Below are 27,070 nucleotides of genomic sequence, written 5' to 3' on the forward strand. Positions count from 1 at the left end.
AATTTTTTTAATGAGCTGTCCTGTACTAACTACCAGTCATATCTTTATCAGACTATGACCAGTTAATAAACTCTTATTCATATTTTCCTGGAATAGGTTGACCATAATTTCTTCCTATTTTTTTCCCTTTGGTTTAGTCCATATTGTGTAAACACCCTGAGCCTTCATGGAATGTACAGTGATTCTGGATCAATACTGAAACTGATATGCCTATCTAAAATGCCTACACTTTCAAAGAAGCCAGTAACTACAACTACAGGCATACCAATTGGTTATTCAGTAATAGGAATGTGGCATAAAACTGCATAGTGGTGGCAAGATACTGGCTGCTCCTTAAAAACTCATGCATAGTTGTGACAGCTACCACACGGACCATTGAGACTGTTCTCCCAGAGTAAATCTCTTGGCTCAGTTCAAGAAAGGCCTCCCAAATGTTCTGTCATATGTGGGTATGCAATTTATGAAATGAAATAAAGGTTTTGTAAAGCACGTGTGCGCCAAGTTGTCATCGCGGGAGCTGTCATAACCTGAGCAGAAAAGGTGAACAGAGGTTAAAAGCTGGGCGCGAGCATTTTATAAGTGATATTCTCATTTAACACGATCAGCTGAGTCAATGAAGCACAGCAGCAAGAAGACACTTTGAATATTTGCTCAGATTTATAGAGGATGGCTGAAAATAGAGAAAGTGTCCAAGGACAAAATTAAAAACTGAAAAAAGAAACTGGGATAAAAAAATTGGAAACCAAAATGCACAAGATTTTTTTGCTTTGTTTTTTTTGCTAGTTTATTTCAGAGAGCTTGCACTCCTATGTGGCATATTATAGAACAGTTACTCTTCTCTGCTTTCCCAAGTCGTTGTAAAGTGTGTTCTGACACTCTGGAGTGAAAATACCTAAAAACAGGAATTTATTTTAAAGTATTTGTAGCCCTCCAGGTAAAGCATCTGTGTGTGTGCAAGATCTAATCTTTTGAGTACATCATCATCTTTCACACAGTTTGTTTTCGGCATCTCTGGTCCTCTCATTTATTTTTATTTGTTGCTGCTGTTTCCACTATCACCGGTCATTTTCTACTAGTAAAAGGTGTATTTTAAATTTCTTTATTCTTGCCAAGATTCTGTTAGGGGTCAATGGTGTGTAAATGACAGTTTTTAATGCTAGTCATTCATGCCTTTATTTTTTTTGAAGCAGTGAAATATGAAACTGATTTAACCAATTCATTATGCACCACATCCAAGTTTGAAAACAACATTAAATTAGTGTTACCTCTTTTAAACCAATGTACAAAACCTCTTTGTAATACCTTACCCTTAAGACTGCTTTTAGTCCATGATTGTACATAAAAGAAAACTGGTTTAAACCAGTGCATCAAATAACCCGGTCTGTAATGGAGAGGAAGAGCAAACATACAGGAGGATTGGCATCCCAAATCCATCAGTTCAGTACAGTATGCATTCATACAAGATGTCTTCACTTGTATTCACTGCGAAATAACATATTTACACAGGTCCCTGCATTGTGTTCCATCATAGTTCCATTTGTACCTTCCCTCTAGGCACTGGAGGCCCATTATATGCCTTTACTCTCCTCTTCATTTCCAGCGGACCTTACACCCCGTCCTCATCTCTTACCCTATTTTTTCTTGCATTTACCCATATATCTTCTTTGTCCTATTTATGTAGTTGGTGTACTTTACTCTGGGTCTCCTGGGTGGGTTAGATAGCTTCTGAATCAGTATTGTCCTATTCTCTAGGTCAAACATGAGCCTGTCATTTGCTCTCATTAGCTTTATCTGCTAACCTGTAGTAAATCCTTCAGCAAGGCACTTTGTCGCAGCCAAACTATCGCTTTGTGTATCTTGGACAATATTGCATCTAGTTTCTCCCAGGCTATTGGGCCTTGCGTGCGTCTTTCTAAGAAAGACAGCACGCAATTGGGCAGAGGCGGGTGCATGTCCCGCCTTTGCTTCGCCCACAGACTACTGCTTGCGGTTAACTACACAAGCCACATCTGTTTTCAATTATCATGCCCAGACAAAATGTAAATGTGGGTGTACTTGTAAAGCGCACTAGGACTCCATGGAGTATCCTGGCGCTGAAGACCGCTGGGGAACCCGTCCTGGTTTTCCCTGTGAGATGGTCCCCTTCGGGTATCTCCAAGGTGAAACCAGGCATCCCCGGCGTCTGTGGGGGGCCGTTGTAGAGATGAGGCAAGCTTAATACCCAGAGTTGCCGAGTGTGTTCCCTGGTTAGAGTAGGCACCGAGGCAAGAATTATCGAGTCCGTTTTGACCCTGGTCCACGACCCTGCCGCTTTGGGAATTGAACCCTGGTCCCTGGCCGTTCTCTGCTTACGGGTCTGCTGCCTCTAACCAGTGAGCCACACCACTCCACAGGGGCGCGATAATTGTAACGGATCGCTCGCTGTGGCCCGAGAGAAGTCAGCTACTAGATCTAGCACTACAGGATCAGCGCATAAATTACGGGTACTACAGCCTCTACAACCAGAACTTTACAGCATTATTACGCTGCAAAGGGGAAAAAACCATGACTCAAAAACACGTTTAATACGGCTCCACCAGTCCGCTACTTACGTAGACTGTCCACGAATCCAGCCTAAAGTCCGTCGTCAGTAATTTTATCTTTCAGCGGATATCATTTGTACGTAGTTTTATCAATTCTGGGTCGCACAACAACCAATCCCTCAGCGAACATAATTCTAGGCGGTATCTGGGAGTGGGCGGTAATGCTAATGTGTACTACGATTGTAGAATATGGGGCCATCCTAGGCAATCTTAGTGCGCCATACATAATTCCGAAGTGCTGATTGGCTGTTGAACCTTTGTTTGAGGAATTCTCTTGCTTGGCGTTTGAGGGGTTTAGCTGGAGCTCAATCTGAGGCGAACTAGTTGAGTTTCAGGATTGTGGTTATGACAGCATTTGTTGGTGAGCAGGCCAGGTTGGGCTGCTGCTGTCTTGGATAGGAAGGATGGAGGAGTGAAGGGAGCGGCTGTGCTAAGTGTAGGGTCTTGTTCTGTGTGTGTGAGCTATGATTGTTTTTTTGGGCTCAGGCTGGGCGTGACAGTGCTACGTGGTGCGGTTAGACCGGTACTATACCGGGTGGTAGTTGTGTAGGCAAGCCTAGTATGTCTAACATTTACTGGCCTTCGAGCGGATGTATCCGTATTTTGTGGGACACTGGTTTGATTCGCACCATGCTGCTCCTTGACAGCACATCAAACACAAAAATGTATCACTGAGTAGGTCGGTCCCGTTTCCCATGGCTCCCATGCGAGTGACCGTCTGAATGGCAACCATACACAGAGGCGCAGGGTCCGCTGGGCTAAATGGCCCTTTGAAACCGCCCCATCCTCCCACTTCTCCTGTTGTATGCCGTAGCTTGGGTTGCGGCAGCTTCCAGGGCACAGAAAGGGTTGTTTGATGTGTGGCCGCCGGCTGGGGCCTCAAGGTCAGCATCATCCAAAACTTTGCACAGGTCATTCAAAACACGTTTATACTTACATAAGGGGTTTTTAGGTGGAGCCTAGAAGCAGTGCACATGTGCTGGAGGCATGCTGTATTCGTCTGTGGGCTTTAAATACACCAACTACACGCCCACGCCCACCGCTTTTCATTGGTTGCTTGGTTACTGATTCTATAGTTTTCGTTGGTGACCAGTGCATAGATCTGGTAGCCTTATGCAAGCGCTCCCATGCGTGGTCAATCATAAACTAATAGTCTCAACCAAGCAGCAGAATTACAACACCTGCACTTATCCTACATGGATCAAAGCAGCTTGTTGCTCGAAGACTGGGCGGGTGGAATTTTCGCGCTCACTTTCCATCCTGCACTGCTCAGCTACTAATGACATAAGCTGCCACTTATACTGACAAGGAAAAGAAACCTTAGTTTGTGTTTTATGTATTTGCCCCCATTTACTGCAGCACAGGAGAACTTTTCTCCATGCAGCCTCTGTCCGGCTAGGATTGCGCACCTGCTGCCAGGCAGCAATTGCCAGATTGAACCCATTAAACTCACTACCAAACATCAAAACGGTCTAATTTCTCCTGATGGCACCAACCAAATTGGATCTAGCCAACTGCACCAGTGCTGCGACAACACATTCTTAAATGCTGTATTTATTGCCCCGTGCTCACGTATTCTCAATTATTTACAACAAGGGGTGGTGATGGACAGAGTCTCTGAATTAAGCAGAGTACTCTCACCCAGTCAAGAGATCAGGGCTAGATCCAACACCGTTTTTTAGCTCATTGCACCATCCCAGTTTCAGAACCTGGCTGTATGCAAATTAGTCTGTCCCTGGCCCAGTGCATCATGGGAACAGGGCAGACCAGACTACAAAAGCCAATTCTTACACTGGGAAGGAAACAAGCTCCCGGGGACCGGTTTCTGGCATTACAGCCGTCTTCGGCCCGGCTTGCTTGAATCCTGATGGTGCAATGAGCAAGGGACTCACATCTGAGTATACCCTTCCACGCTTAGGGTGGACAAAATTATTTACAACAAGGGGTGGTGATGGACAGAGTCTCTGAATTAAGCAGAGTACTCTCACCCAGTCAAGAGATCAGGGCTAGATCCAACACCGTTTTTTAGCTCATTGCACCATCCCAGTTTCAGAACCTGGCTGTATGCAAATTAGTCTGTCCCTGGCCCAGTGCATCATGGGAACAGGGCAGACCAGACTACAAAAGCCAATTCTTACACTGGGAAGGAAACAAGCTTCCGGGGACCAGGGTATACTCAGACATGAGTCCCTTGCTCACTGCTCCATCAGGATTCAAGCAAGCCGGGCCGACGAGGCTGAAATGCCAGAAACCGGTCCCCGGTAGCTTGTCTCCTTTCTGGTGAAGAATTGGCTTGGTAGTTTGGTCTGCCCTGTTCCCATGATGCACTGGGCCAGGGACAGACTAATTTGCATATAGCCAGGTTCTGAGCTGGGATGGGGCAGTGAGCTAAATAACGGTGATGGATCAAGCCCTGATCTTTGGACTGGGTAAGAGTGGTCTGCTTAATTCAGACACTCTGTTCATCACCACCCCCTTTTCTGAATCGTTTTTGGCCACTATAGGTGTGGCAGGGTATACTCAGACATGAGTCCCTTGCTCACTGCTCCATCAGGATTCAAGCAAGCCGGGCCGACGAGGCTGAAATGCCAGAAACCGGACCCCGGTAGCTTGTCTCCTTTCTGGTGAAGAATTGGCTTGGTAGTTTGGTCTGCCCTGTTCCCATGATGCACTGGGCCAGGGACAGACTAATTTGCATATAGCCAGGTTCTGAGCTGGGATGGGGCAGTGAGCTAAATAACGGTGATGGATCAAGCCCTGATCTTTGGACTGGGTAAGAGTGGTCTGCTTAATTCAGACACTCTGTTCATCACCACCCCCTTTTCTGAATCGTTTTTGGCCACTATAGGTGTGGCAGGGTATACTCAGACATGAGTCCCTTGCTCACTGCTCCATCAGGATTCAAGCAAGCCGGGCCGACGAGGCTGAAATGCCAGAAACCGGTCCCCGGTAGCTTGTCTCCTTTCTGGTGAAGAATTGGCTTGGTAGTTTGGTCTGCCCTGTTCCCATGATGCACTGGGCCAGGGACAGACTAATTTGCATATAGCCAGATTCTGAGCTGGGATGGGGCAGTGAGCTAAATAACGGTGATGGATCAAGCCCTGATCTTTGGACTGGGTAAGAGTGGTCTGCTTAATTCAGACACTCTGTTCATCACCACCCCCTTTTCTGAATCACGTATTCTCAATCGCACACAAGGGAGCGGCAAAACTGCCACAACAACGACATGTTTAGCACGCCGAGCCAAAGACTAATCCCACAGCAGTTTGCACAAGGGGTGAGTTTAGCCACATCTTCAGTCTCTCACGCATTGTATGCACATCGGAGTCCATGAGTGTTTTACAATGACCAAACCTGCTGCTTGACTATCTTAGGCTGGCCACCGCCCCATGTTTTCCTAAAACTTGCTTCCACTCTTCGCACTGCTCCGATCTAAAATGTACTGTCCAGACTGCACCAGGCCAGCCTTCGAGCAAGTAAACTTTAACTCACAATTCTCGTTTAGCTGACTGTTCTATAGTTAGGCCTTGAGGTCTGAAAAATGTGCACATTGCTTGTAACAATTTTGCCCAAAACCGTTTTCAATGTATGCATTGTCTGCTGGTTTTAAATAACTTTTAACGAATATCAGCTAACCCTTCTGTCCAACTCTTCAGACCTGTTCAGCATAGGGCAAGTGTTCTGCGCTTTGTGCCTTGGGCTTACTGCTCTATCCCATCCTCAAAGATCCAATGTGCTCTATTTGTTTTCTACTTATTAGGAAAGCAAGACCAATATGAACCTTCTCTGTCAGTACTTAGCGTTGTTTTTATGATATGCCAGTAGGTCTCGCTTTTGGGACCTTATAAGTGTTTAGTCGTGCAACAGTTGATGTTGTTGCACCAAGGATATTGTACTGCATAACTAAATTTGTATAAAGTTTCAAAGGGGAGACCTATTGGCTATGTCAACATCTGTTTCCTACACTTTAGGAAGCTAAGATGAAATACTTAGTAGATCCTAGGCAACTTCAAATAAGTCAGGCCTGTTCTATGCAAGCAATTAAACTTAATCATTTTAAATCCAACATTATTGAAGAATTTTCTTAACTTGTTGACAAGTTTTGTCTCGTGCTTTCTGTTATTGGTTTTACGGCAGTCAGACTCGAATTGTCAATCGTTGTGGATGCTTCTAGAAATTCAGGCACTCACATTTGAACATTCTTATTTGCATCTTTATTGCAATAAGATGCTAATAAGAAAGCATCCAATATGTATACTTAAAGGACTGCATCTGTTCATGTTAATCAAACAATGCAATTGTGGTCTTTCTTCTTCAATTCAGCTACTACTTCGGAAGGAGCATTAGATGCATAGAATAAGTTACATGGACTAGATGGAACTTGGGTCAGGATGAATGATTTACATCTGATAGAGACATCTAGCCACTGATTCCTAGGTGTCCAACTTGATTCAGAAAGTTTGGCGTGAACAGTACCCTTGCGTGCTGGTAGGTGGCATCAATTGCCTCCATGCAGCGTCTGCGTCGGTACTGATGCCCAAGTCCCCTATCTAGGCGCCACCTCGGCATGCTGACACCAGTTCTTTTTTTTTTTACGCTAGTTAATGCTGATTCGGAGAAAAAGCTACCCCTCTGTTTATTTTTGACAGAATTTTTTTGACATTTTGTCAAATTCTTTTTTGAGGGCTTTTTTCTCCTGGTGTGTCGAGGTCTTTGAGGAACGCAGGTTTTGCAGCGTGAATCTTTTCTGGATTCACATGCTGTGCATTATTCCGCCATCTAGTGGTTGCGTCCGGAATTGTAGTATTTCTTTCCTTTTTTTTTGTTGGTGGGCATCGACATACCACCATTTGGTGTCCTCCTGTGACGTCGACGGGCTTGCTCCAGAAGCTCCCACCTTCGGTATCCATCTTCAGATTCTTTTTTTCCACCTTTGGGTCTGGATCGATACTGAAGGAGCTCCCAAGATTGGAGAGAAGAATCGATGAAAATACGGAAAAAACTTCAAGAGAACTGTGGTAGAAAGTTTCAACTTTAAAGGTTTAAATCAGAATGACCAGAGTTCGAGAAAAGGTGAAAAACAAATCTTTGACGGCGATCAGAGAATGCACATGCAGAGGGCTCCCTGTGCGCGGTAGTGGACAAGACACCATTCAAATTTTGCAAAAATTGTCACTACAAGTACGCTTAGAAAGATCCGCACCCAGCCTTCAACCTTTACTGGTTGCTGGATCACTGAAGCGAGGACTGGAACACGTGCTCCGACTTCACCCGGAAGACGTTGAGGGTGAGAGAAAGACATCGAAGAGCGAACTATAACATGCAAGCCCAAGGACCACCACCATCGCTGAGGACGACGACAATGTTGCAGAAGGGCCAGAAGGCGACTAGGACAGACGTTACAGTCGAGAAGAATGCTTCGAAGGAGGTAATAGTGATCAATCTCGAAAAAACTAGAAGAATCTCGAAAAAACTAGAAGATTCTCGAAAATCTGACTTTAGACCCACGTAGGGAGCCTCTGCCCGAAGCACTCGACGACTGCAGTTGCATCCAAACAAAAAAGATCCTTGGATAAGGACTCCGTAACGGCAAAGACCCTCAAAGTCAAAGACGTCGAAAGGCAATCTGGAATAGGACTCCTCAGCGTTGAAAAAGAGGTCCAAACAAGCTGCGACAGCCGTATCAGCGTAGAGAAGCACAAAGCGAAAAGCTGAAGGTCTCGATGACTAAATACACGCGGCCAAGATGGAGAAGAAAAGGAAGAGACTCGAAGCTGAGATGGCAAATATTTTACAACGTAAAAAAGATTTTGACGAAAGCTTGAAACAATTCAAGATACCGCCGAAAATGACAATAGAAGTCGAGAACCTCGTCGAGGAAATAATGCCTTCGACAACACCTGAACTGCTCGAAGAAGAATTCTTCTTTGGAGAAGACGTCGAAGAGGACGAACAAAGGTATGCAGGATCCGCGACTTCAGACTCGAGACCTGCAATGGGAAGATCTCGACGCCGAATTACCTGAGGAGGCTGTGGAAACATATCCTTCAAGGCCATCACCCCCAGAATGCGTTGGCATGTATAATCCGGTGATTAAGAAAGCTGCTCTACATATGGAGTGCGGCTAAAGGAAGAAAAACCACAATCATGTTTTTTATTAGGTCGAGCGACCTATCTCAATGCGCATGCGCATTGAGAGCGGGAGCTCGATCTATTGCGGCTTAAACAGAGCTTACCGAGATCAGGCGATTCCCAGGCGATTTCTTCCAGTGCACGTGAAAGCGCGTGCACAATGCCACCAGCCGCTTGCCTCGCATTACCACATCAAAGGCAAGGCGGCCTCGTCTCAGGCCCCTGCTGCTTCACACCCTCATGCCGCTCTCCCCGCTCCGCCCCCTCCCCTGCCCGCCGTGTCGCATTTCTCCTCCGCCGGCCGTACTTTCACTTTGACGGCCGCAGGCCGTCTCTCGTGTTTCTACTTGTTGCCTTGTGTACTCTTCTCTCCCGTGTGCACTAGTGTTCGAGGCTTTCCTGTTATGTGTCTTTTGCTTCCTTGTTCTCCTGGTAGTTTCCAGATTGCTAGAACCTTGTGTATTCTTTGCCCCTGTGCTCCTCCTCTGAGCTTAAGTGTATTTCTTCGCTGTGGGATCAGTATGCCGTGGCTAGCAACAGACCTTGCTGCTGAGTTTCCTTGTGATCCGTCGCAATCATACAGCTATTTTTCCAGCCTTGGTCTTTCATTTCGGTTTCCATTGCTACTCGATTCCATTTTTGCGTTCTGCCTAGTTATCTGTATTTGTTTATCCTGCCTCGAAAAATTGCTGCTTGCTCCGAATAAACGCTGACTCGGGTGGCAATCCGCCTTTAATTGTAGGCACTCCCCTGCCGCTCGCTGCAGGCTCTGACGGTACAAATGTTCACCCTAGCTGGCTGGATTACATAAAGACCACAATCACGGGGCTGTCTCGTTAGCTCATTAGCTCCCACTGGCCGCTGGCGTGCCTTCTCTGAAGCAGCGACGTGTTACACATCTGCCTCTCCCCTGTCACCAACCCCCGTAAACACAGCGGGCGCCTGTTTGTTGTTCCTATTCAGAATTAGGAAATACTTGTTTCTTTTGTGCCCCTGACAGTAATTTCATTGCTGGAGCGCGGCCAGCCCCTTCCGTGACATGGATGGACACAGGAGATATATTTGCTGCGGAGGTGGTAGGAGTGGGCAGTGCAGCCTCCTCGCCTGTTGTTCATCCACAGCCTTTCAGTATTTGTCACCATACACACAAGTGGTTTCGGTGTCTTGGCAACTAACCCGAAGTGACGCGTCGCGTTTGGGGTCACTCGGAAACACACTTGCCTTCTCTCCGCTGCCCACCCACCCCCCGTCCTCTCAGCTCCCTGCTGTGCACCTTCATTTTCTGACCCTCTCTCCCCACTTCTCTCTTCTCGGCCTTTTCTTCTCCTCCCCCATTCTCCCCCTCCTCCGTACCAATACATTTCCCTTCCTGTCTCCCCCGCTCCTTCCCCTGCCCTCTCCCTCACACCCCGCCACCCCTTCTCGTTCCCCACACACCTCTCCTGCCTGCTCGTGCCTAGCAATACGCAGAGTAATTTAAAGCTGTTTGTGGCCTGTAATGCGCTCTCTTTTTATTAACTGCTTTTGCCTCCATGTCACAGTTTAACAATAATCTCTGGACTAATCTCCCTTCTCCCCTTCATCTCGCTGCCCTGCTTTCTCCACTATCACTTGTATTGCTCCATCTTTCTGCATATCACTTCATCATGTCTCTTTGCTTCCCCTTCTCCACCTATTCCTCATTTACTTCCACTTCTTCTTCTCTCTCCGCGTTTTTACATCCTCCTCCTCTTTTTAGGTCAAGCCAATTTAGAAGCGCAAACCTTCAAGTACACGCAGTTAAAAAATTGTCCAGCGCAACTACCACTGTTAAACAAAATGTGACTGGTTGCTTTGTGTTCTTTCTAATGTTTGGAAACTTGCAGCTTGTTATTTTTATGTCTTTTCATTCCCTTTTACAATTTCTCTCCAGCCTCCTCGTGCTCCATTTTTCCTTCTTTCTGCCTTGCTGTCCCCTCCCTTCTTCTCCCACTAACACCTCATATTTCTCTATTTTCTCTCCTCCTCTCGACATTCTGCCTTCCACTCACTTCTGTTGTTCTGTCTAATGCAAGACCTATTGCATTGCAAATGCGTGTTTAAGTCACATTGGCAGGGTGGATTGAACGTGCAAATACAGTATAAGTAGTGCTAAAAAATGACAGATGCTGCTTGAAAAACTTATTAGCGGCTATGTTGTTCTAAAAAGCACAAAAAAGAACCCGCTCGGAGAACCATAAGAGAGAAGCACGGAGCCTGCATGCCACTCGTTGTATAGAAAGTGGAATGTATATTATATTGCCGTGCTGCAGGTACTAAAGTAAATCAAACTAAGAGGTGCAGCAGAACCAGATGACCAACACCGTTTTAGAATAGGCTATTGCATCTTCTTGCAGTATCACGATTGGTAAGAATAAAGTAGAACCATTTTAAAGGCTGCTCTGTTTGTCTGGGACAGTCAACTGACACTGCAGCCCTCACCCCCCTGGCTCTCTAAACACACACACACACACAACGGGTACGAGAAAAGTTCAGTGATGTTTACATCATCCATCCCATGGACCCAGCCCCCGGACGGAAGCAAAATGTTCTACTTGGGATGGGAGATGGGGCTGCTTAGGCGAGGGCTAAAAGATGAAAGTCATCCTCGTGGTGCCACTGTACATGAGAGCGTGAGCTAGTGCACCAGGCGACAGCAAGGAAAAACCAGCATTTCATAGCCAATAGGTCTCGCCTTTGGGATCTTATAAGTGTTTACCCATGCAACAGTTGATATTGTTGCACCAAGGATATTGTGCTGCTTTACTAAATACTTATAAGGTCCCAAAGGCGAGACCTATTGGCTATGCCAATGCTTGTTAGAGACGTTGATGCCAACACAATCAAGAAATAAATTCCTTCCAATGCTGCCAAGTGTATTAGACAAGGGAAAAGAGGCATTCAAAGAGCCTACAACATGCAAGGCTATCACACAAAGAGCAGAAAAGAAATGTAAGCATTCCTCTAAGACCCTATATACATCAGAGGTTCTGTAGCAGCTGGCTCTATTATTACTTCTCTAATAAAAGAGAGAGGGACCCGAAACCAAAGGGATAGGGTACCAGCAATAGACTTTATGTCAAAATGAAAATTCCCTTTGGGCACATTAAGTGTAAAGACATCAACTTTCAAAGACAAAAATGGACAACAAATATTCAAGCAGTAAAACTAAGAGCAAAGCATAAGCTACAGAATTAAAAGATAACGGTCAGTTCATATAGCACAGTTTATTTATACATAAAAACGATTAAAAAGACAGAGTAAAATAACATAAAACTTGTGAACACAGAAAATATATCAAGGGGAATGAATCAAGTACATCAATACATCTAATCAAATTCATACACCTATAGAAGGGAAATACACAAATTCCTAAATCAAATGTAAATAGTGCTATTCCCTCAATCTCAACGCGTTTCGACGGACAAATAACATGTCGCCGTCTTCATCAGGAAATATAGACTGTCTTCCCAAGAAATCTGAAATTAGATAAAATATGTCTTAGTATTTTTACTACGACATAATTCAGACCTACCCTGTACATAAAACAATTCGAAATATCAATTTTTTGTGTAACCCAGCTATTGCTCTGAATATCATACCAGCATGTCCACCATATTTACATCATAACACAAGTACAGTTTTCACATACATTTGCCCAAATATAACACATAATAATAACAACAACATGTTCTTTTTTACATAGCGTATACACAGAAACACATATCTATATTATGCAATAAAACACCAACGGCAGTTGATCCGATAGTACAATTTTACAATTCCATGCCTAAATACCTTTCCGGTTATGAAAATATATTACACTATATCATATTTTAGATAAGTCAGTAAAATACACTTATTCATTATGGTTCATCCTGGTTAACAAATGACGGCCACATATCGAATGCGTATATTCCCTTACAGGGGCATATCTCCTTCTCTACTAACAGTTCCAAGATATAACCATCAATATCAGACAGACACTAACCTCATATCACGAACCAATCATCTGAGTAGGGAACTTGTCGCTCCTATCACTTAGGTGGAATAGAAATCTCACTTTAAAATGATTAACCGAACAGCTGCTCGGCAACTGCAGGGAGAGAAGGGCAACAATGTATATATGTTTGTACACGATGGAAACGCTCTTTTTCTGAGTCTACCGATAAGGACACGTCACTTAACTTTAAATTGGAACTTATAATGTGTTCCAAAAATAATGAGGCCACTATCATCTAATTAGTGTATAAGATATACACATATAGAGGTATAACACTTACATCTCGGGTGCTTAGTTTGAGCACCAGTCCACGCTGGGACGAATAGTTGTTAGTAGGTAATCAGCCTGTAAAGTGAACATACCACTATGTCTAATTCCATACAGAATATTTAGATGTCATTAGATTAGCAATACTCTGTATTAGATACTCACAGAAAGGTCGTTTAAAATCCAAAGTACACGCGGTACAGGACTTGAATCACAGCTCGGTTGAAAGAATCCATATAATTTTGGCGTAATTGTAAATGCACTGAAAAGCGAAAATTATATTCATTTTAGTCATTGTTTCTGGAAACTTAAAGCGTTTCTCTTAGAGTTATCTTAAAGGACGCGAGCGATACTTACACATCTATATTGTTTGCGTGTATATAACACAATGTGCATAAGCGTATTCCGGGCCTTTTTTGATTTTGATTTTGATTTTTCTTTAAACGGCCTCTGTGGACAAAAAATGAAACCGCACTTACTATAGCATATGCACAGTTTGGGGACTATTTTATCTAATCCTAACGGACATGAACATACCTTGAATCGTAATGCTGCTAGCGTCCCGCGAGTCAATCCGCTCGTCTCCAACTGGACGCTCAGTGTAAAGCCACTGTTCGGCTTATATTCACGTAAGCGCGCCATTTTCAATTACGGGTGTGGCGTTCGCTTTGGCAACAAACCCCGGAAACACTTTCTTAGAAATGCGTATATGCACAGTTTGGGGACTATTTTATCTAATCCTAACGGACATGAACATACCTTGAATCGTAATGCTGCTAGCGTCCCGCGAGTCAATCCGCTCGTCTCCAACTGGAAGCTCAGTGTAAAGCCACTGTTCGGCTTATATTCACGTAAGCGCGCCATTTTCAAAGAAAGTGTTTCCGGGGTTTGTTGCCAAAGCGAACGCCACACCCGTAATTGAAAATGGCGCGCTTACGTGAATATAAGCCGAACAGTGGCTTTACACTGAGCTTCCAGTTGGAGACGAGCGGATTGACTCGCGGGACGCTAGCAGCATTACGATTCAAGGTATGTTCATGTCCGTTAGGATTAGATAAAATAGTCCCCAAACTGTGCATACGCTATAGTAAGTGCGGTTTCATTTTTTGTCCACAGAGGCCGTTTAAAGAAAAATTAAAATCAAAATCAAAAAAGGCCCGGAATACGCTTACGCACATTGTGTTATATACACGCAAACAATATAGATGTGTAAGTATCGCTCGTGTCCTTTAAGATAACTCTAAGAGAAACGCTTTAAGTTTCCAGAAACAATGACTAAAATGAATATAATTTTCGCTTTTCAGTGCATTTACAATTACGCCAAAATTATATGGATTCTTTCAACCGAGCTGTGATTCAAGTCCTGTACCGCGTGTACTTTGGATTTTAAACGACCTTTCTGTGAGTATCTAATACAGAGTATTGCTAATCTAATGACATCTAAATATTCTGTATGGAATTAGACATAGTGGTATGTTCACTTTACAGGCTGATTACCTACTAACAACTATTCGTCCCAGCGTGGACTGGTGCTCAAACTAAGCACCCGAGATGTAAGTGTTATACCTCTATATGTGTATATCTTATACACTAATTAGATGATAGTGGCCTCATTATTTTTGGAACACATTATAAGTTCCAATTTAAAGTTAAGTGACGTGTCCTTATCGGTAGACTCAGAAAAAGAGCGTTTCCATCGTGTACAAACATATATACATTGTTGCCCTTCTCTCCCTGCAGTTGCCGAGCAGCTGTTCAGTTAATCATTTTAAAGTGAGATTTCTATTCCACCTAAGTGATAGGAGCGACAAGTTCCCTACTCAGATGATTGGTTCGTGATATGAGGTTAGTGTCTGCCTGATATTGATGGTTATATCTTGGAACTGTTAGTAGCGAAGGAGATATGCCCCCTGTAAGGGAATATACGCATTCGATATGTGGCCGTCATTTGTTAACCAGGATGAACCATAATGAATAAGTGTATTTTACTGACTTATCTAAAATATGATATAGTGTAATATATTTTCATAACCGGAAAGGTATTTAGGCATGGAATTGTAAAATTGTACTATCGGATCAACTGCCGTTGGTGTTTTATTGCATAATATAGATATGTGTTTCTGTGTATATGCTATGTAAAAAAGAACATGTTGTTGTTATTATTATGTGTTATATTTGGGCAAATGTATGTGAAAACTGTACTTGTGTTATGATGTAAATATGGTGGACATGCTGGTATGATATTCAGGGCAATAGCTGGGTTACACAAAAAATTGATATTTCGGATTGTTTTATGTACAGGGTAGGTCTGAATTATGTCGTAGTAAAAAAACTAAGACATATTTTATCTAATTTCAGATTTCTTGGGAAGACAGTCTATATTTCCTGATGAAGACGGCGGCATGTTATTTGTCCGTCGAAACGCGTTGAGATTGAGGGAATAGCACTATTTACATTTGATTTAGGAATTTTTGTGTATTTCCCTTCTATAGGTGTATGAATTTGATTAGATGTATTGATGTACTTGATTCATTCCCCTTGATATATTTTCTGTGTTCCCAAGTTTTATGTTATTTTACTCTGTCTTTTTAATCATTTTTATGTATAAATAAACTGTGCTATATGAACTGACCGTTATCTTTTAATTCTGTAGCTTATGCTTTGCTCTTAGTTTTACTGCTTGAATATCTATTATTACTTCCACAGCAAGAAAACGAGCAAATGTACCACTAACAGTGGGTCCAGGAACTACAAGTGAAACATGCAATAGAGCACGTACCACACAAGGAAAAGAACGGAGTATATTCTACATACTTCCTGTTAGACCTGTCTGCTTCTGGGAAGACTCTAACCACCATGATTTATTTTTGTCCCCCTTAGCCTCCCAGACTTTCTATTTTTATTTTTACATATGTCCATCAGGAATTTTTTTAATGCTGTCAGGAGGCTAGGTGCTCCTTGGCGATGACGCCATTTTTCCCTCATAACCTGTGAGGCCTAGTCAGCCCCCTTGAAAATCTAGGGATCTCAAGAAACCTAAGATGGTGTCCACCAACTGCCATAACGGACACCACTGGAGGACAGGTCCATAGGTTAACATTAGGGAACTTTCTAGAATACCCTAGAGAATTCTGCAGGTCTCAGGCCACCCTATATAAGGCCAGTGACCAGCAGCCATTTTGTGCTGACCCCAGAGTAGAGGAGTGAGGCAGTGGTGAGAGGAGGTGGACACACTGAGAGCAGCTAGTTGTCATTTGAGGCTGACAGTTACTTCAGAGGATTGTTCCCCCTTTAGCCCTTGACCGATCCCTCTCTCAAGACAACAGTTATTGACCAAGAAAACAAGCTTCGTGAGAAGAAAAACCCTTCTGGATCAGCATTCCTGTAGAAACTGACAGGATCTGCTTTCTGAAACTCAGTCTTATATGCCCTGCCCAGCGCTGCACCTACCAGGGTAGCGAGTCATTTGTGGTCCCCTTGGAGCGCCTTGAGGTGGTTGGGGAACTGTGGAGCCTGGAGCACCTGGAGGAGCGAGTGCCCGATCTGTGAGGTACTTCTTCTGGAGCCGGGGGAGGAAAGCAGCAGCGTGTGAGGAGCGGCGCAGTGTGGTCCGTCTGCGGGACCCCGGGGGCACCAGGCGCGTCAGGAGAAGCGAGGAAACGCTTCCGCGCAAGCCAGTGGCGCGACCGCTTCTTTCAGCAGGAGGGGCCTAGGGTCGAGCAGGCCCAGGGGTGCAGTGTTCCCTGCGTGACGAGGTCCGGGGAGGAACACGCAGGCGCCGACGAGCAGCGCGACCTGAGAGGTGGAGCCATTGCGAGGAACGCGCATGCCCCAGAGATCAGCGCGTCCATCGGGTCGCCTGAGGTGGCGCCAGACGACTTTCTGGAGCGCCGCGTTGACAGCGGAACCCCCTACTTGTGAGCGCTTGCTGGAGGAACTAGCGCTTGGGCAACCGACCGCCCATCTAACCCCTGGTGATCCGCAGACGCAGGAAATCACCGCGTTAAGCCTGAAACGAGGCCCCCTAGCCAGCGCTGACAGGAGAACGCGCGCTTGGGCTGAGGAGGCCGGCAAGGCTCTTCCCACGTCAGTGCAGGGAAGCAGCTGATCGGGGGAGCTTGAGAGGCGGGTACCAGCTGAAGGCCTATGGACTGTGGCATATCTGCCACCCAGACAGTAAGGAGAGTGGGAATGTGAAGAGGGAAGTGTTGGGTAAAAAGGGATAAAAGGTTGACAGCTATTTTAAACAGGTCCATAAGCAGAGAAAAGGGCCTTGACCTTTCTACTTCCCTGGAGATTCATTCTGTGACAAAGGAGAGAAGGGGTTAGGCAACGTAACCCTAGATGTGTTAACATAACCAATGAATTGGTAGGCTGTAGTAAAGAGTTATTGATGTCATTGTGTATTAATGCAAAATACCCCTGTAGAGTGTGAAGTCTAGGAGCTTCAATTAATTATCCAAGAAGTTCTCTGAATGTACTGCTGAATTCTGATAAAAGTATATGGTTTACTGCTTTCTCCACAGCTGGAGGAGTGAAAACTATTTTCTCTAGTAAAAGTGCAATGTTTATTCCTAAAAGCAATTGATGTGATAACCTGTATGCTTTCAAATCCAAAGAGCCATATTATTTTTATAAAAGGTAACGGTATTTTTGCAAACAAAGGTGTTGTGTCTTTATTTTAGTGGTTCATCAATGTGTTACTGTGGGTAAGCTGTGTAAGTACTTAGCCAACGCCTGGAGTTAGCTGTAGACCACTACTGTGCCAAGCTACCATATGTAGGCTTGGGTAATCTAGGTCCAACATAATTGGTGGCAGCGGTGGGATCACGGATTTGTACTTACACTCACTTATTAGTAACACAGTGACAACCACGAGACCCCACCTGGAGTTTTCTCCCTGCGGCCCTCCTAATTTATATTTTTGATTTTTCTAAATTTACTTCTGGTGGTGGGTGGAGGTTAACCTCAAGTCACTTCGTGGGTTTCTCCTGTGAGTAATTTTATACCATGGCAAAGCTGGAGGTGAATCTTAAAGAGTTGGAAGCCAATACTGTGGCCCAACTCAGGGATTGGTGTCAGCAGAACGGGGTATTTTTCAATAAAGGTGCCAAGAAAGGAGAGTTGCTGACAAGCATAAGGGCATGGTTAGAAGCTCGCCTAAGGGAGGAACCAGAAATGGAAGTGGGTGATGGGGACACTGTTACTGAGGCTGCATTGCTGAACCAAATGGGGAGAGGGAATCTTCTGACAGGTCCCAGGTTACCTTCAAGGGCAAGCAGCAGTGTTTCAGACAGGGGCTTAACCGAAGCCGAGCTGGAAGATAGGAGGGAGGAGAGGAGGTTGAAAATAGAACTAGCCAGGATGGACATGGAAAGGGAGGATAGGAGGTTGGCACATGAGCGAACCATCAAAGAGATGGATTTACAAGCCCTAAACCGAGGATCCCCCAAATCAGAGAATGGTGGCAGCGATACCCAGACCAACATCAAAGAACCTAGACCGTACCTACCAAAAGATATTATGGCTTGTTATGTACCCAGTGACGACATTGCTAAATGGCTAGCCGCCTACGAGGTCTCGCTAAGGGCCCATGGGATTCTGGAAGTCCACTGGGGAGGTGGGTTATACAAATACATGCCCCCCACTGGCAGGGATACTTTGTTGGCTCTTGACCAGAGTGAACAGACCTACTATCCGGCTATGAAATCAGCGCTGCTCAAGAAGTTTGGGTTGACCCCTGAGAAATATAGGCAAAAGTTCCGGGGCAGCTACAAGCTGGGCACGCAAAACTGGGTAGATTTCTTGGACTACTCCAGGAAGGCCCTGGAGGGTTGGGTAAGAGGCAGCGATGTAGGGGACTATGAGGGACTATATGACCTCATACTCAAGGAACACCTACTCGAGAAGTGTCTTCCCGAGCTAAGACAGCATCTGGTGGACAGCAAGCTGACCAGCCCCAGGAAGCTTGCTGAGGAGGCGGACATCTGGGTTAGTACCCGGGTGTCGACTAAGGGGACTGGAGGGAATTCCCAGAAGCAAGGACAGGGCGCCCCCCAGAGGAAAGAGGGAGGGGAAACTAAGAGGGAGTTCTCAAAAGGGCCACAAAATACTTCGCAAGGAAGGGGCAGAGGATTCATCCCCAAGAGTAACCCCCCTCGCAACCCTACCCCTGGCCAAAGCCAGCAGCCAAGGGTTGTTCATTGTTTTGAGTGTGGTGGTGTGGGACACTATAAAGGAGATGTGAGGTGCCCAAAAAGACCACCCCCTCCCACTGGAGGAAAAGCCCCGGGAATCACTAGTGTAGTGCTCGGGGAGGAGATACCTTTGGTTAATGGAGGGGAGCGGGCGGGTGTCACCTTAGTGTCCCTGGGAGACAAAGAGATGGTTCCCAAGACCCAGCTGCCCTCTAATACTACTAAGTATGAGCAGTGGGTCACCATCAATGGCCGAAGAGGGGAGGCTCTGAGAGACACAGGAGCCAGCATGACTATGGTAAGGAGTCAGCTGGTGTCTCCAGAGCAGGTCATCCCAGATGTACTCCATCCCGCCGTAATGGCTGACGGCAGATTGGGCCACTATCCTGTGGCTCAGGTTCCCTTTGAGTGGGGAGGGGTTGCAGGTCCACTTCGAGTTGCCGTAAGCCCTGCCGTGCCTGTTGACTGCCTGTTAGGGAATGATATGGAGCACAATGCTTGGAGGAGGGTGGAGTACCAGACTCACTCTGAGATGCTGGGACCCCCTGACTGGACTTGTGTCAGCACAAGGTCCGCGACTGCCCGAAGGGGGAGTTCATTGACGCTGGAGCCTGGAACAATGGCCCAGCCGGCTGCCAGAGAGGAGAAGGACAGGAGGCCGGAGGACCCTGCCTCGACATCTCCACCTCGTGAGACAACTGGACCACCTGCGGAGGTGGATCTGGAGTCCACCGGGGAGAATGTTGCTTCCCTGGAAAACCTACCCATCCCCACTGAATGGCATGTGGAGGGAGGTCCTTCCCGGGAAGAGTTCTGCAAAGCTCAGAAAGAGTGTCCTACTCTCGAGGGGCTGCGGCAACAGGCCAACGCCCAGGCAGCGGGAAACATTGAGGGGAGCTACCAGATTTACTGGGAGGATGGACTCCTCTACAGTGAGCCCAAGACACCTGGCCACGGTTCAGCCAGAGCCTTGGTGGTCCCTCAATGCTTTAGAGCCTTTCTACTGGAACTGGCTCATGAGATACCATTGGCAGGACACCTAGGACAGGACAAGACCTTTGCCCGGCTTGTCCCCCATTTCTACTGGCCTCGAATGAAAGTGGCGTCGGATACATATTGTCGGACGTGTGTGTCTTGCCAAGCCAGTGGGAAAACTGGGGTGAAGCTAAAAGCTCCCCTGGAACCACTACCCGTCGTTAGCACCCCCTTTGAGAGGGTGGGCATCGACATTGTAGGGCCATTGGATCCACCAACTTCAGCTGGACATCGGTTCATACTGGTTTTGGTGGATCATGCCACCCGGTACCCAGAGGCAATACCTCTGAGGACCATCACTGCACCTGCAGTGGCAAGGGCCCTGATGGGGATTTTCACCAGAGTGGGTTTCCCCAAGGAGGTCATTTCCGACAGGGGGACTAACTTCCTTTCAGCATACATGCGGGCCATGTGGAAGGAGTGCGGTGTTACCTATCGGTTTACTACTCCCTATCACCCACAAACCAATGGTCTTGTGGAAAGGTTTAACAAAACCTTGAAAGGTATGATACGGAGTCTTCCTGAGAGCCTACGAAAGAAATGGGACATCCTCCTACCCTGTCTCTTGTTTTCCTACAGGGAAGTGCCACAGAAGGGAGTGGGCTTCAGCCCCTTCGAACTTTTGTATGGGCACCCTGTAAGGGGACCTCTCAGCCTGGTGAAAGACGGATGGGAACAGACTCCCAGGAAGCTTCCCCAGGACGTGGTGAGCTACATGCTGGCCTTCCGGAGCCAAATGGCTAAGTTGTGGAAGCAGGCTTCAGACAACTTGGAGGCCAGCCAAACAGTTATGAAAGAGTGGTATGACCACAACGCTCACCCAGTGGAACTGGAGCCTGGACAGAAAGTGTGGGTAATGGAACCTGGAGAGCTGAATGCCCTCCAGGACCGTTGGACAGGCCCCTTTGAGGTTTTAGAGAAAAAGGGGAAGTCTACCTATTTGGTGGATCTTAAGACCCCAAGGCAGCCCCTCAGGGTGCTGCATGCCAATCGTCTCAAGCCACATCATGAGAGGCCCGAGGTTGTCTTAATGCTGGTGACCGATGGAGCAGAGGAAGAAGAAAGTGAACCTCTCCCTGATCTTCTCTCGTACAAAGAAAAAGATGGATCAGTGGAGGGAGTGATTCTCTCGCCATCCCTGACTTCTGAACAGCAAAGTGATTGCCGCCAGATCCTGGAGCAATTTTCTCCCCTGTTCTCCCTTGTCCCAGGTAGGACCCACCTGTGTACCCATGACGTGGACACAGGAGACAGCCCACCTGTGAAATCTAAAATCTACCGGCTGTCGGACAAGGTGAAGGCCAACATCAAAAGTGAAGTCGCCAAGATGCTGGAGCTAGGGGTGATTGAACCTTCTGGTAGCCCTTGGTCTAGCCCGGTGGTTTTGGTACCAAAAGCTGCCCCACCAGGCACCACACCTGAATTGAGATTCTGTGTGGACTACCGAGGCTTGAACTCAGTGACTAAAACTGATGCACATCCTATCCCACGGGCGGATGAGCTTATTGACCGGCTGGGAGCTGCCCAATACTTAAGTACCTTTGACCTAACTTCAGGGTACTGGCAGATTTCCCTTACTGAGGAGGCGAAGGAAAGGTCAGCCTTCTCTACACCTGAGGGACACTACCAATTTCGTGTGATGCCCTTTGGGCTCAAGAATGCCCCTGCCACTTTTCAGAGGCTGGTGAACAGGGTCCTTTCGGGAATGGAAGCTTTTTCTGCTGCATACCTGGACGACATTGCTGTCTTCAGCAGCAGCTGGGAGGACCATTTGCAGCACCTGCAAGCTGTTCTTCATGCCCTGCAACAGGCTGGCTTGACCATCAAGGCCAGCAAGTGTCAGATCGGACAAGGGTCGGTGGTGTACCTAGGTCACTTGGTGGGCAGAGGGACGGTGCAGCCCCTCCAGGCAAAGATTGAGGCTATCATCGCCTGGGAGCCCCCCAAGACTCAAACAGAGGTCCGAGCCTTCCTGGGCCTCACTGGATATTACCGTCGCTTCGTGAAGGGGTATGGCACTATTGTGGCCCCTCTCACTGAGCTTACTTCCAAGAAGCAACCCCGACGGGTAGTCTGGACGGAGGCTTGCCAGCGAGCCTTCCTGACCTTGAAACAAGCATTGTGTTCCGCTCCCATTCTCAAGGCCCCTAATTTTGCTAGAGAATTCATTGTCTAAACAGATGCGTCAGAACATGGCATTGGGGCAGTGTTATCGCAGCTAAATGATGAGGGCTTGGATCAACCCGTGGTCTTCCTGTCCAGGAGACTACTCCCCAGGGAAAGGAGGTGGAGTACAATTGAGAGAGAAGCCTTTGCGGTGGTTTGGGCTCTGAAGAAGCTGCGACCATACCTGTTTGGTTCGCACTTCCTAGTTCAGACTGACCATCGCCCCCTTCGTTGGCTGATGCAAATGAAGGGGGAGAATCCCAAGTTGCTAAGGTGGTCCATCTCCCTACAGGGAATGGACTTCAGGGTGGAACATCGACCTGGGGCAGACCATGCCAATGCAGACGGTCTATCCAGGTATTTCCGCCTTAGTGATGAGGACTCCCAAGGGGTTGGGTAGTTCTCCCCACTTTCAGCTGGGGGGGACGCGTGTTAGACCTGTCTGCTTCTGGGAAGACTCTAACCACCATGATTTATTTTTGTCCCCCTTAGCCTCCCAGACTTTCTATTTTTATTTTTACATATGTCCATCAGGAATTTTTTTAATGCTGTCAGGAGGCTAGGTGCTCCTTGGCGATGACGCCATTTTTCCCTCATAACCTGTGAGGCCTAGTCAGCCCCCTTGAAAATCTAGGGATCTCAAGAAACCTAAGATGGTGTCCACCAACTGCCATAACGGACACCACTGGAGGACAGGTCCATAGGTTAACATTAGGGAACTTTCTAGAATACCCTAGAGAATTCTGCAGGTCTCAGGCCACCCTATATAAGGCCAGTGACCAGCAGCCATTTTGTGCTGACCCCAGAGTAGAGGAGTGAGGCAGTGGTGAGAGGAGGTGGACACACTGAGAGCAGCTAGTTGTCATTTGAGGCTGACAGTTACTTCAGAGGATTGTTCCCCCTTTAGCCCTTGACCGATCCCTCTCTCAAGACAACAGTTATTGACCAAGAAAACAAGCTTCGTGAGAAGAAAAACCCTTCTGGATCAGCATTCCTGTAGAAACTGACAGGATCTGCTTTCTGAAACTCAGTCTTATATGCCCTGCCCAGCGCTGCACCTACCAGGGTAGCGAGTCATTTGTGGTCCCCTTGGAGCGCCTTGAGGTGGTTGGGGAACTGTGGAGCCTGGAGCACCTGGAGGAGCGAGTGCCCGATCTGTGAGGTACTTCTTCTGGAGCCGGGGGAGGAAAGCAGCAGCGTGTGAGGAGCGGCGCAGTGTGGTCCGTCTGCGGGACCCCGGGGGCACCAGGCGCGTCAGGAGAAGCGAGGAAACGCTTCCGCGCAAGCCAGTGGCGCGACCGCTTCTTTCAGCAGGAGGGGCCTAGGGTCGAGCAGGCCCAGGGGTGCAGTGTTCCCTGCGTGACGAGGTCCGGGGAGGAACACGCAGGCGCCGACGAGCAGCGCGACCTGAGAGGTGGAGCCATTGCGAGGAACGCGCATGCCCCAGAGATCAGCGCGTCCATCGGGTCGCCTGAGGTGGCGCCAGACGACTTTCCGGAGCGCCGCGTTGACAGCGGAACCCCCTACTTGTGAGCGCTTGCTGGAGGAACTAGCGCTTGGGCAACCGACCGCCCATCTAACCCCTGGTGATCCGCAGACGCAGGAAATCACCGCGTTAAGCCTGAAACGAGGCCCCCTAGCCAGCGCTGACAGGAGAACGCGCGCTTGGGCTGAGGAGGCCGGCAAGGCTCTTCCCACGTCAGTGCAGGGAAGCAGCTGATCGGGGGAGCTTGAGAGGCGGGTACCAGCTGAAGGCCTATGGACTGTGGCATATCTGCCACCCAGACAGTAAGGAGAGTGGGAATGTGAAGAGGGAAGTGTTGGGTAAAAAGGGATAAAAGGTTGACAGCTATTTTAAACAGGTCCATAAGCAGAGAAAAGGGCCTTGACCTTTCTACTTCCCTGGAGATTCATTCTGTGACAAAGGAGAGAAGGGGTTAGGCAACGTAACCCTAGATGTGTTAACATAACCAATGAATTGGTAGGCTGTAGTAAAGAGTTATTGATGTCATTGTGTATTAATGCAAAATACCCCTGTAGAGTGTGAAGTCTAGGAGCTTCAATTAATTATCCAAGAAGTTCTCTGAATGTACTGCTGAATTCTGATAAAAGTATATGGTTTACTGCTTTCTCCACAGCTGGAGGAGTGAAAACTATTTTCTCTAGTAAAAGTGCAATGTTTATTCCTAAAAGCAATTGATGTGATAACCTGTATGCTTTCAAATCCAAAGAGCCATATTATTTTTATAAAAGGTAACGGTATTTTTGCAAACAAAGGTGTTGTGTCTTTATTTTAGTGGTTCATCAATGTGTTACTGTGGGTAAGCTGTGTAAGTACTTAGCCAACGCCTGGAGTTAGCTGTAGACCACTACTGTGCCAAGCTACCATATGTAGGCTTGGGTAATCTAGGTCCAACACTTCCTAATTCCAAAGGTAGACTGAACGTTACACCCAATATTAGACCTAAGGTTTCTAAACAAATTTATAAAGACACAAAGATTCAAATGACTTTGCTGCAAGAGGTGATACCTCAATTGCAAGAAACAGATTACACGGCTACCATAGACTTAAAGGATGCATACTTACACATCCCTATGAACAAGAAACACAAAAGGCTGTTAAGATTTGTGGTCAACAAAAGACACTATCAATTCAAAGTACTGGCTTTCAGTCTAAAATCTGCTCCAAGAGTGTTCACAAAGTGCTTAGCAGTAGTAGCAGCACATCTCAGAAGGCAGAGGATTCATGTTTACCCCTACTTGGATGACTGGTTAGTAAGAGCAAGCTCTTGCAGTCCATGCAAACAGCATATAGAACAGGTGATAAACACTAGTTCAACTGGTTTTCTCCATACGTTGCGAAAAATCACCAGAGACAGAACTCATAAAGGTTTTCTTAGATGCAGAAATAGAGTATTAGGCAGAGCATTCCCAAGCGAAGAGGTCACCCTTTTTAGAGACTCAACTATTCCAGAAGGGGCAACATCTGACCGTGAGAACAGTGGGTAATTACTAGGAATGATGGCCTCATGTTTTCATTTAATTCCCTACGTTCGACTACACATGAGACCATTTCAAGGATGGCTACGGACACAATGGTCACAAGCAACAGGGAGTTGGGAGGATCTAGTGGTTGTCACAGTTCATCAGGAGATGGCATGGGGGAACAAAATAAACCTTCACACCACCAACTCCCAACAGTGACCATAACTACAGATGCGTCCCTAATGGGATAGGGAGCACACATGAACAACCTCAAAGTGAGGGGATTGTGGACACAGCAGGATGCAGTGAAACACATCAATATCTTGGAGTTGAAAACAGTATTCTTAGCCTTAAGGCCTTTCAGAAAGAACTCTACGGGAAACAGGTGTTAGTACAACAGACAGCACAACCGCGATGTTTTACATAAACTAGCAAGGATCAACTCAGTCTGTAGCACTCAACGCTGGCTCAAAAGATTTTGAGATGGACAATCCCAAGGGTAATCGGCATGATAGCAATACCCCTACCAGGAGAGGACAATGTTGAAGCAGACAGACTGAGCAGACAAACAACATCATACCACAAGTGGGAACTAAATCAAGCAGCACTCCAGATGATTTTTAGGAAATGGGGGACAACACAAATAGACCTATTTGCAACACCCCACAATGCAAAATGCCAAAACTTCGCATCCAGACGACCTTGCAGTCAGTCCCTAGGGAATGTGCTATGGATAGACTGGTCAGGGATATTTGCTTACGCTTTTCCCCCAGTACCATTACTGAACAAAGTGATCAGCAAATGCAATATCAGCCAAATGAAAAGGATTCTCATTGCACCACCGTTGGCCAGACAAACTTGGTTCTCAGAAATAATGGAGATGTCTCAAGGGGCAATGCACAAATTGCCAAAAAAGAAAGATTTGCTAACGGTGCAAAACGGAAAAGTACTTCACCCAGAAACCTTAGGCCTAGCAGCATGACTCCTGAGGACTTAGAATTTGTGCATCTCAAACTACCAGAAAGCACAATGCCTGTTCCAAGAGAAGCTAGGAAACCAACAACAAGAAAATGTTATACAGCGAAGTGGAAGAGATACACAATGGTGCTTTAAAAAATGTCTCAAGGAAAATTACAAAGGAGATAACAATTATGCTATACATCATTGAAAGTGCACTGAGCAGCAATCGTAGCGTATACTAGAGGTGAAACAGGGAAAAGTTTCTTCACTTCACATGTGCTCAAAAGGTTCCTAGAAGGAGCAAAAAGAATTGCACCTCCAAAAATGGTGCCAGCACCCACTTGGAACGTGAACAGTTCTTGCACAATTTATGAAAGTACCATTCAAACCACTACACAAAGCAAGGCCACATGCTCACACTAAAGACTTCCTTTTTAGTGGCAATACATCCTTATGTAGAGTTAGTGAACTACAGGCGCTAACACTAGAGGAGCCTTACTTCCAAATACATAACAGGATTGTCGTGAGGACAGATCCTCCATTCATACCAAAAGTGGTATCAAGATTCCACATAAATCAGAGTATACAAATACCAAGTTTATTTCAAAACCCAAAGACCAAAGGAGAAAGAGCTTTGCACACACTTGACGCAAGCAGGGCGGTCATTTACTACATTGAAAGAACCAAGGAATACAGGAAAACAAAACAGTTCTTTGTATCCTTTG

At 46.4% G+C, this 27,070-nt stretch overlaps 1 protein-coding gene across 8 annotated transcripts in view; it reads left to right on the forward strand.

Annotated features, from left to right (window-relative positions):
* ZMYM4 (zinc finger MYM-type containing 4) overlaps nt 1–27,070 on the forward strand; it is a 1,395,070-nt gene that overhangs the window by 497,441 nt on the left and 870,559 nt on the right. The window lies entirely within an intron of this gene.

This window comes from Lissotriton helveticus, chromosome 3_1 (genome assembly GCF_964261635.1).
Source record: "Lissotriton helveticus chromosome 3_1, aLisHel1.1, whole genome shotgun sequence".
Taxonomy (NCBI): Eukaryota; Metazoa; Chordata; class Amphibia; order Caudata; family Salamandridae; genus Lissotriton; species Lissotriton helveticus.